The sequence below is a fragment of the Lissotriton vulgaris genome, chromosome 7 (genome assembly GCF_964263255.1).
Source record: "Lissotriton vulgaris chromosome 7, aLisVul1.2, whole genome shotgun sequence".
NCBI classification, from domain to species: domain Eukaryota; kingdom Metazoa; phylum Chordata; class Amphibia; order Caudata; family Salamandridae; genus Lissotriton; species Lissotriton vulgaris.
This window is the reverse complement of record NC_141695.1, coordinates 492,070,674-492,083,517: the sequence shown is the minus strand read 5'-3', so window position 1 is coordinate 492,083,517 and position 12,844 is coordinate 492,070,674. Positions and strand designations below refer to the sequence as shown.

The window sequence follows — 12,844 nt, the reverse complement described above, 5'->3', positions numbered from 1 at the left end:
ATAACCCACTTTATCCCACCACTAAATGAGCAGTCATATTAGAAGGGTATTAAAAAGAAGCCACATTTCATGACATGACATGCCAAACTGCTACGTTTCATTGAGACTACTATACATGTAATTATGGTTACATATCTAGCAACACAACGCTAAATAGAGTGTGGATTGTTTTTAACTTCTAAATCAAGATTACATTAGAAAACAACAACTGACCTGAAAATATAGAAGTGGTCAGTTTCTTTGGATTTTACCTTCTGAAGCTGGTATTAATAGCTTTCTTTAAAGTCACCGTGAACATAAGACATTCAAATTTATACAGTTGAGTTGAAATATTACTTGCCATCTGTACAGTTGTTGAAAATAAAAATATAAAACCAACTTACTAGCCACCACAACTCTTTCATCGTTCTCATCAGAATAGGTAAGGATTTTATTTAACCAGCTTAGCTGCTCTTGGCTGAGTCCTCCGTTAAACTCAACAAACTGAATTTCGGGAAAATCTGTAATGAAGAACCCATATTGAGCACGTATAATAACAACTGAAAAGTGCCATTTTGTGGATGGAAATTCTGATAGCAAAATCCATACTTAATATAATAAAGAGAGAGACCAAACCTTTGAGGCGGGTAAGCTCCGGAACCACAGCGCCAACTGGAGCACCGCATGCAGCGTTGGAAAGGTGAGGCAAAGCAGATGGACATAGGCTATACACCGGCGCAACATATACGTTGGAGGGGACACCGCACGTTGTGTGACAAAGTAGTCCGTTGGAAGTAACACCGGCTCTGAGGTGGGCGTGTGCATATGTTTGGAGCGTGTGAATAGCGTTCTATCGCGGCAGCGGAGTACGCCGTCGGGTGACGTTTGGAGCGTGTGAACAGCGTTCTATCGCTGCGGCTGAGTACACAGTCGGGTGACGTAGACGCGGCGTGTGGCGTCTCAGTGCATCACGCCGTGCTGTGGATGCAGAGCACGGGCACAATGTGCACGGCAGGACGGCAAGAGCCAGATATCGCTGGGGCAGACTGTGAGGCCAGCGCTTCAGAGCAGGTACACACGCGTCGGCGCCTGCACATATCGCTGGGGCGCATTCTGATTGCAGACAGGACGGCAAGAGGCACATATCGCTAGGGCGCATTCTAATTGGACACATGTCGGTCATACCCGGACAACGTCAGGACGGGCCCCTAGTATACAATAAACAGAAAGCACAGAATGCTTTGGAGACCATGTAAACAGCCATTTTGTACCACCTATGTTCCCTGCGTTCCCTGCTTAGGCATCCTTACAAGTTAAGGGCTAAATTCTGATCTCTAAAGAAGAAGTTTCCTCAGTGATCAGAATTACGAGTTGTGTTATCTCATCCTCCCTGTTTTCCTACAATATATTCTGGCCAAGACAAAACTAGCCATTCAGGGCATCGGGCGTTTCCCCACGTGGCTGGAAGGGTGGAGGGCCAGTTTTGTTAATGGGGGCGTCGGTTTTGTAGCAGTGCAACAGTTTCAATAGCACTGCAATGTTCCTTGTATATCCAGCAGTTTTCGGGCAACAAACAATAAAAGAGTCATGATTACTGTCCCTTCTGGAGAGAGATGGGAGTTTTGTCTAGTCTCAGTTTTGATTCATCTGAGGTAGCGCAGAGGGCTAATTTGCCTACTACAAAGAACGTTTACCATGCATATCAAAGAACAGTATTTTATGTGCGTAACTCGCTGGGTTACTGCTTTTGTCACAGACATTCTTTTACTATGCAGTTCATAAGTTGCAGTAGTAATCTAGCAAAGTGAGATATGAACTGCCATCCAAAAGCTGCATGCAAACTGCATGGTACAAATCTTTCAGGTTTATGGCACCCCTTATTTTGGATAACATGCTACCTAGCTCCTGGCAGTCTTTCCTATGGGATTCATACGGACCTAAAAAGGCTCCTCGTATGGGAACACATCGATCCCTTTTTTCCTGAAATGATCAACCTTCGCCATAACTAACATCGCCATTATCCCTGAACAGAATGTGACTCTAGAGTTTGGAGACTCACTACTAAGGGCTTAGTAAACCCCCTCAATGTCTTTACTAATTACTAATTGCAAGTCCTGCATTTCTGATAGTTACAGCAACAGGGAGCTTCAATAGAGTGGAGGTGATTCTATATCAAACAGGGAAGCAAAAATCAGAATATCAGATGCTTGCCCTGGTAGATATCCTTCACATGTATTATCGCTTACCCTTCAGTCAATCCCCGACTCTGACGTTTGCTCTGTATGCAAAGCATGTACAGGAGCTTCATCTAAAAACCTCCTTGGCTAGGATCAATCCATACTGGGAGAGTACTCCTGCCCAGAAGGATAGGAAGGACAATATCCATGGCCTGGATCTAGCACAGCATCATGTGTTTTTCAGGGCCATTACATAACATGGGACTATCTCTGGACAATGGTGTGGACAACGCCCTTGTCTTCCCAACCCTTCACCTGGATTTCCAACTCTGATACCTCTATGTGTGTCTGGCATGCCTGAGATTTTATTTCAATGCCCTTTTCTACCTTACAAACAGGGACTAACAGAATTGAGCTTCTGGACCCCCATTAAAAACTGTGAAAGAACATCCAACATGTGATCAGAATTGAGAATGTTTTTCTCCAGTAGCGATAAAATGGACAAGAGAATCCTCCCTAAAGCATAAAGTGTTGCAAAATTGCCCCCCTTCCCAATCTTTAATGTTTAATAGTTGCCAAACATCCAGTACCCCTTTATTTTGAGACGCCTCTAACACCTCAGATTTTGACAGACCTAATGATTGCGCACAGGACTCACTAGAGGGGGTGCTACTATACAAAGTTGCCATATGGGGGCAACTAGCGTGATTGTCGGAAACTGGTGTTTTCAAGTTGGCCTCCATTACTTGGTTTTTTTCCATTGGTATGGCGTGTCTGGCATGGTATACTCCTCCAAGTCCACCAAGTCCACTGGTTCGAGGCTGCAATCTACAATCTGTTGTATTTGGGTGGACATTTTAAGAGAAACATGGCCAGGTGATGGCTCTGCAGCATTCAAAGGGCCAGTTTTTTCGACCGAGGATACCAGCCCCACAGATATGGGCAATGAGTTATCGTCAAAATTGATTTGAGTTTGGCCCTTGACTTCTTCAATAACCATGTCCATTTCCATCTGCGTGTCTTCAACTACCACCATTAAGGCACACTTATCAGTGACCCGAGTTAGTGGAATTACTCCCCCTGGGTTCTGATAGGTGATCTTTGGGTAATGTGGAATAGTCATCTCAGAAAGAGCTGAGCAAGCACCCGCCTCATCCTCACTAACTACAACAGAGGCTACATCCGAATCTTTATCTTTTATCTCCGTGCCCCTCATGCCCTTCGAGAACATTGACAACACAGTGGGGTGGGATTTCAGGTGTGACAGGTGACCCTGTTATTTTTCCACCTGATGGTTTTTTGTAACGTGAGAGGGCTAGTGTGAATGGAGGGACAACTAGCTGGCCCTGATGCGGACCCTGGCGACCCTGCGGAAGATCCTGAAAAGAGCGGAGGAGCGCACTGTACGCCCTGAGCGCAGGCACCTGGAAGGTATCACCAGCGAATGTTGTTAGTTCGTGGGCTCACAGACAATAGATACCCTTGTTATTGGTCCACAGATATCTACGGTATCGCTGGAATCACTATTGCCAACAATTTATGAAAAGGGAAAAGGAATACAATAGGGGGACCCACAGGGAAGGGAAAAAGTGTCAGGACACAAGAATCATTTGAGAACCCTAGAAGTCGCAGAGGATCACTAATAGCACGTAAGGATGGCACATTCAACAGGGAAATTTATATAGGCCCCACGTACAGTCTGAAAAGTCTATCCAGAGAATGCAAAAAAATGCGGCTGAGATGATAGCACCAATTACCAAAAAAGGAGATAAAAGTAGGCTGGTAGGTGATAAAGAGGTAAGCAGGTAAACAGGTAAGCAGATAAGCAGATCAGCAAGTAAATAGGTAAACAAAAGTGCCAACAGCTAGCAAGCAAAGCATGAACCGAGACTGAGTGGAGCTCACCAGGCCATCCCACAAACTGCACCCAGTCCTAGCTGAGCGGTCTCCGTGGGGGGGCGTCCTTTCGCTCTTAACAGAGGGACACTACGCCCTCCTCACATTCCCCTTCTTAAAGACAGTTCCCTTGTTGCTTTGGTCAGGCAAGCTTTGTTTTAAAGCTCTGCCAGGTGCTCCTGAATACTAAAACAAGCAAAATCCAGGTGGTCCGACGGGGGTACCGGTGGGTGGGGGAAAGAAACCCCCCACCCTGCACACTGTACACCTGGCAGCGACAGCTGCCGAGATGGCACTGTTCCGAAAATCATTCAAAACTCTTGGCATTTAGTGGAAGAAGTTTTGCCTGATGTGTGTCCCCCCCTGTTTGAACTCAAAAAGAATCGGAGTATAGGGCAGCAAATCACATCTACACGCCCACCGAGCAAAAGAGACACTCAGAGCACTCTCTTTGGACTTAGCCCTGTTAAAGGACACCACAAATGTGGCACTTGTTCCGTGTGTAGTCTCACATTGGAAGGCTCTTTGTTCACGGACGGAAAGAAGCTTTGGCACCATGAAGAATTCACAAATTGTAAGACGAAGTATGCAGTATATGCGATCCAATGTCCATGCAAAAAGGTCTACATTGGTAAGACGACACAGGAGGTGCGACAGAGGATTTTCAGCATCGCTCACGAATCAACAACAAAGTACTGACAGCTCCATTGGTGTCTCACTTTTTACAACAAAGTCGTTCGGTGAATGATTTAAAATGGACTGTGTTGGCTGTGATAAAAACCTCCGGCGGTGGGGACCCAGATATACGCTTGTCACAAAAAGAAGCGTATCTGATACTGAAATTTGATACAGCCCTCTCCAGGTTGAACTGACTGTCTGAATTAAGTAACCTATGACCGGCTCAGTCTTTATGATGTTCCACGCAAGAATATGTCTGTGACTGACAGTTGTGACAGCTGTGCCAGCTCGAGTTGACTTTGATGGAAAGATGCACTACAAATACCATCTTGCCTCGCTTTGCTCCATGCACGTCTAATCATGTGCGGCCCCTTTAAAAGATAGAATCAGGGGGCGTGGCCAAGATGGCGACGGAGTGAGACGCTTTTTACGGTCCCTCCGGCGCCGAACTCCACTAAGCTTCGTATAGCACCCCGGAGCCGTTTCTTGCCTGGGGGTTTTCCCCTGCGGAGCCGAACCCGCACCCGCGGAGAGCACTTTGGCAGCTTGGTCCGGCTCCCGGAGCTGTCTGGAGTGAACAGGTCCGCCACGGCAGCGGCAGCAAAGAAAGGCCTGGACGTCCCCGCCCTGGAGTAGAGGGCGGTCGCCGAAGCGGAAGAGAGGGTCGGCGGCTGGAGGGGAGTGGTGAAGGCCGGGCTCCTCTTAGAGTCGCGGTGCCCGGAGAGAGTCGGCGGCGCTGTCGAGGGGCGGACCCCCCCCCCTCCCTGCTTGCGGTGCGGAACCTGAGTGCTCGTGGTTACCGCCGGAGGGGGGAACTGGAGCAAAGGAGCGGAGGAGCCGGGACGCCGCAGAGGTGAGCGGCCTAGAGGGGTCTGAGGCCTGACCAGCCCTCGGCCTGGAGTGCGAGGGCTGCCCCTGTTGCAGACGAGCAGAACAGGGAGCCCGGACCTGCGGCGGTCCGCTGCACTAGATCGGAACCTTCCCCCTCTACCCTGCGATACCACACAAGACGGGGGAAAGGAGGAGGCGGTTTATCTCGCCCGGCGGAGCGGGTAGCTCTGCGGTGATCGGGGCGGATGTTGGCCTTTGGAGGGCATAGTGCACTGGGCGCCCGTGGCGGACTGAAGCTGCTGCCTTGGAGGTGCCGCCCCAACACTCCAGCTTCATCGGCGTGGGCGCAACGACAGGGCGCCGCCATTGCGGCCTGGTGATCAGACGCCGGTAGCGGCTCGTGGAACAGCACGCATTTGGCGCCAACGAAAGGGACAGGCAACGGAGGCCCTGGTCTGGACCGCACACTGGGGAGCCTATTCATCTGCAGCACCCATCTAATTTATGGTGGACCGAGAGCTGGGGGTTGCTATCGGAAGACTTGGGCCTAACCGCGACGGAGGGTGGCTGGTCGAGAGGGGCCACTTCCTGGGGGCCGCAGCTGTGCACGGAGGAGTCTGCTTGTGGGGAGCACTATCGGTGGCCCGGGCCGGAGGTGTCTCCTGGTGGACCTACGGTCGGCACTGTCGGCCCAGTTACAAGTTGGGGAGGACACACACGACCACTGGGGGAGTCTGTCAGTGACCAGGAGGCTCAAGATGGCGGGCAACCCGCGGAGAGGGATGACCTAACCAAAGGACCCCAGCATCCACCGTCCCCTGGGACGAGTGCTTCGTCTGCGTCGAAGGACGATGAGGCCCCGGCCACCAAGGCGTTCATGACGTAGCTTTTTGCCTTCGAGAGGTGAGGAGGGACGTGGATGGTATCGGTGAAAGGGTGGCTAACCTGGAGGACCACGACCTGAATGTGGCAAATGATGTGCACCAGCTGCAACAAGACGTGCTTCGCCTCACGGAACAAAATCTGGACCTGCAATCGCACGTGGAGGATCTGGAGAATCGCTCCAGAAGGAACAACATCCGCATACGATCGGTGCCATGGGACGGGGAGTCTGGCGATTTGAGGGGCTATGTGCTAGCGCTGTTCCTACAGATTTTGGACGATGAAGACATTAGTGAGATCAAGATGGACAGGGCGCATAGGGTTGGGCTGCCCAGGCATGGAGGGGGCCCTCCGCCGGACATCCTAGTCTGTGTTCACGATTTTCAGTTGAAGGAGCGCATTCTGCGGAAGACACGGGAGACTCCGTCTTTGCAGTTTCGGGGTCATCATCCTCAACTATATCAGGACCTGGCAGCATCCACCCTACGGAAGCGGCGTGAGTTTCGACCCGTGACTGCATTTTTGAGGGAACGTAACATTGCTTATTCCTGGGGTCATCCGTTCCGCATCATTTTCCGATGGCAAAACAGGCCTGCACAAATCAGGTCCCTACAGGTGGCAAAGGACCTCCTGGGCATCGATGACACGGAATCTCCACCTGGCAGCGGGAGTCCTTCTGCGAGGGGACAGCGGCGATCCCCCTCCTGGCACAGAGTGGGCGGAGAGGTGGAGAGGAGAATGCCGGACCGGGCTGCCAGTCTTCAAGAAAGAGATGAGGCGGTGGCCTCTGTTGCTTCCGCCACCCTGGCGGCCTCACAGCTTGGCTCCGGGGCGGCATGACCTGTGGAGTGTGGTCTGACTGGCGCCGGAGGGACATGACCGTGCAGGTACCGTGGGTTCATTTGTACTTTGTGGGAAGACACCCCGGTATATGGTCATTGGGATGCACCAACAGGTGTTCCCCTCTCGCCCCCTAGAGGACTTCCTGGACTTTTTGGACTGCCATCTTCGCGGGTGGTTTGGTCCTTCCATTTTGATTGGGTTGTTTGGTATGGTATTATGTTTGGGTTCTTCTGGGGGTAGGGTGGTCCTGTGGGGAGGGGTTGGGGAGTTGACGGGTGGATGGGAAGGGGGGGCCAGTGGTGGTGACGCGGGTGAGCTGAGGAGTGTGTGGCTGGGATCTGTGAGGGTGGCTATGGCGTGCATAGGGTGGGGGCGGTTTGCTCCAAGGTCGCTGAAGACTTACTGTCAGAGTGGTGGAGGCGGGGGGGGGGCTGTGTCCTGGGACTCTCTCCTGCATTGCCTGCGATTGATGGACTTTCCGGTGTGGGGGGGAGACTTTTGAGGTGATTGTAGAGAGGTATGGTTTGTCGCTCCATTATGCCTGTTAGTATAGGAACTTGGAACGTTAAGGGCCTGAATTCCCTGCAAAAGCGACAGAAGGTATGGAAATATGTGACCGATCACCAGTTGGATGTTGTGGGGTTCCAAGAGACTCATTTAGCGCGCAAGGATGAGCTGCGCCTTCGGCATAGGGCATATCCCCTTATATACAGGTCTTCTGCTTCCACGAAACATAGAGGGGTGGCTTTCCTCTTCCGCGCTGCGCTGCACTTCCAACCTGTGGAGGTGCGCAATGATAAGGATGGCCGCTGGCTGATGGTGAAAGGTCTTGTTCAAGGGAGGTTGTGTACCTTTGTAGTGGTGTATCTCCCCAATGCTGGTCAGAATGGGTTTCTACAAAGCTTGTTGCAGAGGGTGGGAGGCTTTGCTGAGGGGCACTTGTTCTTAATGGGGGACTTTAATTTGGTGTGGGATAGGACAGTAGATAGCTCTGGTGCCAACAGGGCAGACACGGGCATGTTTTCTGCTTCATCGCAGCAGTTGGTTGGGGAACTGGGGCTGGTTGATAGCTGGCGATTTACTCACCCTACATCCCGGGATTACACATTCTTCTCACATGTACATCACTCCTACTCACGATTGGATTACATTTTCCTCAGCCAGGCTCTTAGGGGAGATGTCCTCAACTCTGCCATTCTTCCGCTTTCAGTTTCTGATCACAGTATGCTGGTGCTCAGCCTACGCTGGTCACCGGCCGGCGAAGGGCAGCGGAAATGGTACTTCCCAGCCTCGGTGGTCAGGGATGATACCTCTAATAAAGCGCTGCGGAAAGCCATAAGGGAATTTTTTGAGCTTAACCCCGTGTCTGATACCTCGGACTCCACTACCTGGGACGCATTTAAAGCGTCAATCAGGGGCACGTGCCTGGGCCTCAATGCACATCTCAATCGATTGCGGCGCCGGGAGCGGGAAGATCTGGAGGCAGAGTTGGCAACCCTCGACCAAGCTCACAAGCGTAATCCCTCGAGACTGACCCTCCGGCCGCTGACGGCGGTACGGGGGTAGCTGAGAGCCCACTATAATAACAGGGCCGAATTTACGCTGTTGAGGTTGGGCAGACAATCCTACTCTTGTGGGAATAAGGTAGGTAGACACCTGGCTCGTCAACTGCATGATAGGAGGGAGCGTGAGTATATCGGAGGGATCCGAGATGCGTCGGGCGTGCTGCAACACCGGGACGAAACGAAAGCAGCCATATTTGGCCGCTTCTATGCGGACCTCTATGCGGGGGACAGGCTCCACGCGGGTGATCAACGGGAGTACTTGCGGCGCCTACCCCTCCCCCAGATATCTAAAGAGTGGAATGAATTGCTGGAGGCCCCGATTACCAGGGAGGAGGTGCTGGAGGCCATCAAGAACTTGAAACTTCACAAAGCCCCTGGGCCTGATGGCTATACCGCCATCTTTTACAAATCGTACACCACCGAACTCTGTGATTTTTTAGTATCCCTTTTTAATGACATGGCCATGTCTGGCTCTTCCGCTGGCTCCCTTGTAGAGGCCGTGATAACGGTTTTGCCTAAACCAGGGAAGGACCTCGCCCAGTGCTCTTCATTCCGCCCCATAGCGCTTCTCAACATAGACGCCAAACTGTACTCAGCGATCTTGGTGCACAGGCTGCAGGATTTGATGCCGGCGATCATACACCCTGACCAATCGGGATTCATCAAAGGGCGCTAGACTCCCGACAACACGCAAAGGGTGATTCACTTAATTGAAAAAGCAGACAGGTTCCGAATCCCGGCGGTCCTCGTGGGTTTGGATGCCGAAAAGGCTTTCGACCGTGTGGACTGGGGATTCTTGTTCAATACGATGTCGGCCTTCGGTTTCTCGGAGAAGTTCATCACCATGGTGAGGGCAAATTTTTGCAGTCCCAGGTCTCGAGTGGCGGTGAATGGCCATCTGTCAGCGTTCTTCCCGCACTCTCGCGGCACTAGGCAGGGCTGCCCCCTCTCCCCCCTTCTCTTTGCGTTGAGCATCGAGCCATTGGCAATGGCGGTGCGGGAACATGAAGGGATCCGGGGCCTTCCGTTCACAGGAGAGCAACATAAAATTACGCTCTTCGCGGACGACGTCTTGCTCTCTGTAGCGGACCCGGAACACTCGATACCATGTATCAGGGAGGCCCTGATGCGATATGAAGAGGTGGCCGGCTTCAAAGTCAACTACGACAAGTCGTATATCCTGAATCTTACACTTTCGCAGGCGGAGGTGGACCGAGTACGGCCCTTGACGCCTTTGGCCTGGGCCACCGGTTCGATTGTCTACCTAGGGGTCCATCTGACACCGACGGTGGGGAAACTGTTCTCGGCTAGCTTTCCACCCTTGTTAGCAAAGACCCGAGCGGAATTGGATCGGTGGAAACCTAAATTCTTATCATGGCTGGGCAGAATCCATGCTATTAAGATGGTTCTTCTACCTAAATATCTGTACTTATTTCAAGCACTGCCTATTCCACTAGACAACAAATTTTTCCGGCACCTCAAGACTCAGATGTTGCGATTTGTGTGGCAAGGGGGTTGGGCACGCTTTTCCTTTGCAGTCTTGCGATGGCCGAGGTCCGAGGGCGGCGTGGGACTTCCTGACTTGCAGCTCTATTACAAAGCGGCGCAACTGAGAGTGCTAGTGGAGTGGTCCCAACAAACGTCAGAAAAACATTGGTTGCACATGGATCGTGGCTGGCAGATCGGTCTGGGACTTGGCTTGGAAGCCTAAGAAGGACCGTCCATTGAACGCCTATATTAGTACCCCAACGGGTACCACGCTGAAGGTTTGGGACACATTGGCCACGGATGAGCGCTGGACCACATTCCCCTCGCCGTTCGCGCCTTTACACTTCAACCCGGCCTTCCCGCCGGTGATGCGAGAGGGGGCCTTCGAGGTTTGGAGGGAAGGCGGTTGCAGGGCTCTGACCCATTTGTTTCATGGCCAGGAACCCCTCACCTTCGTATGAGGGACTAAGGGGTCCCCCCGTTGGAACAGTGTCGCCATGTCCAGCTGCTACACTGGGCCACGACGCCTGGGGTGTTGGAGGCAGCTACGAGACCCCCGTCGTCCTTTGAGGCCTTCATACTACGAACTTCTGCCATGAGAGGAGTCATCTCCTTCATATACCAACTCTTGCTTAAGTCAGCGGTGGCGCCTCGGCCTCGCTACATGGGGCAGTGGGAAGAGATGTTGGGGAGAGATATCTCCGATACAGAGTGGTCGGCATTGTGGAGGGATTTGTCAGCGTTTAACCACTCGCTGCATTTGAGGGAAGCCCATCTCAAGACGCTCATGCACTGGTATCTATGCCCAGCCAGGCTCCATAGCATACTCCCGGCCACCTCTGACAGGTGCTGTAGGGGTTGTGGGTTTCTTGGGGACTTCCGCCACATTTGGTGGGATTGCCCGGTAATTCGACCATACTGGGAGGAGATTCTCTCGCACATCAGGGACGTGCTTGGCTACCCCTTGGAGGACTCTATGGCCTATGTCCTGTTGGGCCTGCGTGAGCCCGGCCTTGAGTATCAGACACGTACGGACAAAAAGATTCTGTGGCTCTGCCTTGGAGCGGCCAAGCTTACGCTAGCCGCCGCATGGAAAAAGAAAGAGGCACCAGCAATTTCCTTGTGGCATGCACGGCTTTGGAAGCTGCCTAGCATGGAAAGAGTGGCGGACATCTTCCTCGGCAATTTCAAGAATTTCCAGTTTAAGTGGGGACCCTTGGTTACCTACCTCTCTAAGGGCTTACCTTCGGCTGTCTGCCCTGCATCATTGCGGTCACTACATCTCTTTCAGGTCTAGTATGAATGATTGTGTGTAAGTGCGGTATGTATGGAGTCACCACCCTGGGGGGAGGGGGGTGGGGGGTTGCGGTTAGTTTCCTGGTTCTTGGGTTTGTTGAGGTGCCCGCAGACGGGCCCATAGCTTGTTCACTCTGGGTACGAGGAATCGTGGACCGGACAGTTACCATATTTAGCTTTCTTATCGTACGTTGCCCGTTGACAGGCACACCGGCAATATTGCTTTGCTGCTTACAACATTGATTGATTGATTACGGACTTGATGTGCATCTGTTACCATAGAATGCCGTTGATCTTTGGTTTCTGATTGTGCCCCCTGCGTGGGGAAATGTGTGGCACCTCCGCAGTTTTATTTATTTTCTTTTCCTGTTTCTACTCAAAATAAAGATTTTACAAAAAAAAGATAGAATCATGCTTGCGGCGTCTACACGTCAGACGCCAAGCGAGAATGAACGGAGACAGCTGCCAAATTAGCAAGTAAGCGGTGAGCCACGCTCGGATAGAGCGCGGAGTATTGTTCATACGCGTGTGGAAATAGCTACGAGAGACGGGGCACACACCTAATTATTGGTACTTCCCGTTTTAACAGAGAATGAACTAATCCGATTGAGAAGCACGCACGAAAAGAGGTTCCGGTGCCAAAGAGCAGCCGGCGCTCCTCCCCTCATTCCTTCACCTCGTCAATTCTTGAAGGTAGGGTCCATGAACAGGGCGGCCGGTAGTAATCGTTTAAGCATAGCGTTGTGAGAATTCTGGTGACAGATTCTTTTTTATGTCTGTATCTATCCACAGAATCCTTACATTCGATTGGCAACTTTCTACAACAGTGGTCTATGATGCTAAACACAGGTATTTAATAGTACCAATAAGAGAGTCTGAGAGTCTAGTAACATTGTTAATAGTTCCTATAATACTGACACCAAATCCCATTATTATCCTTTACAGTTATGGCCACCTCCAGTCCGTGTCCTGAGGAGAACCCTTAAACTACACAGTGGTTCGAAACGCGTTGACCCCAAGCCCGGGAAAGAAAAGAGGGGTGCCTCTAGGGCTATTAAATATTACCATACTTTCTACCCCTAGTAGTGTGACCCCAGGCAGCAATCTAGTCTCTGGCTCAGTGAGACAGGAAGGCATTGCCAATGAACTGTTTTGTCCGCCTGTCTATTTGCATTTAATATGAAGGACTGGTGCCTTTTAATGAAATAA

General features: G+C 51.5%; 1 pseudogene across 1 annotated transcript in view; it reads right to left on the bottom strand.

The window, feature by feature from the left end:
• Positions 1-12,844, bottom strand: part of LOC147701942 (manganese-dependent ADP-ribose/CDP-alcohol diphosphatase-like) — a 103,534-nt pseudogene that overhangs the window by 73,384 nt on the left and 17,306 nt on the right. The window contains exon 3 of the transcript XR_015297486.1: positions 384-500. The product of XR_015297486.1 is annotated as a manganese-dependent ADP-ribose/CDP-alcohol diphosphatase-like (transcript). The remainder of the gene's footprint in view (positions 1-383; positions 501-12,844) is intronic.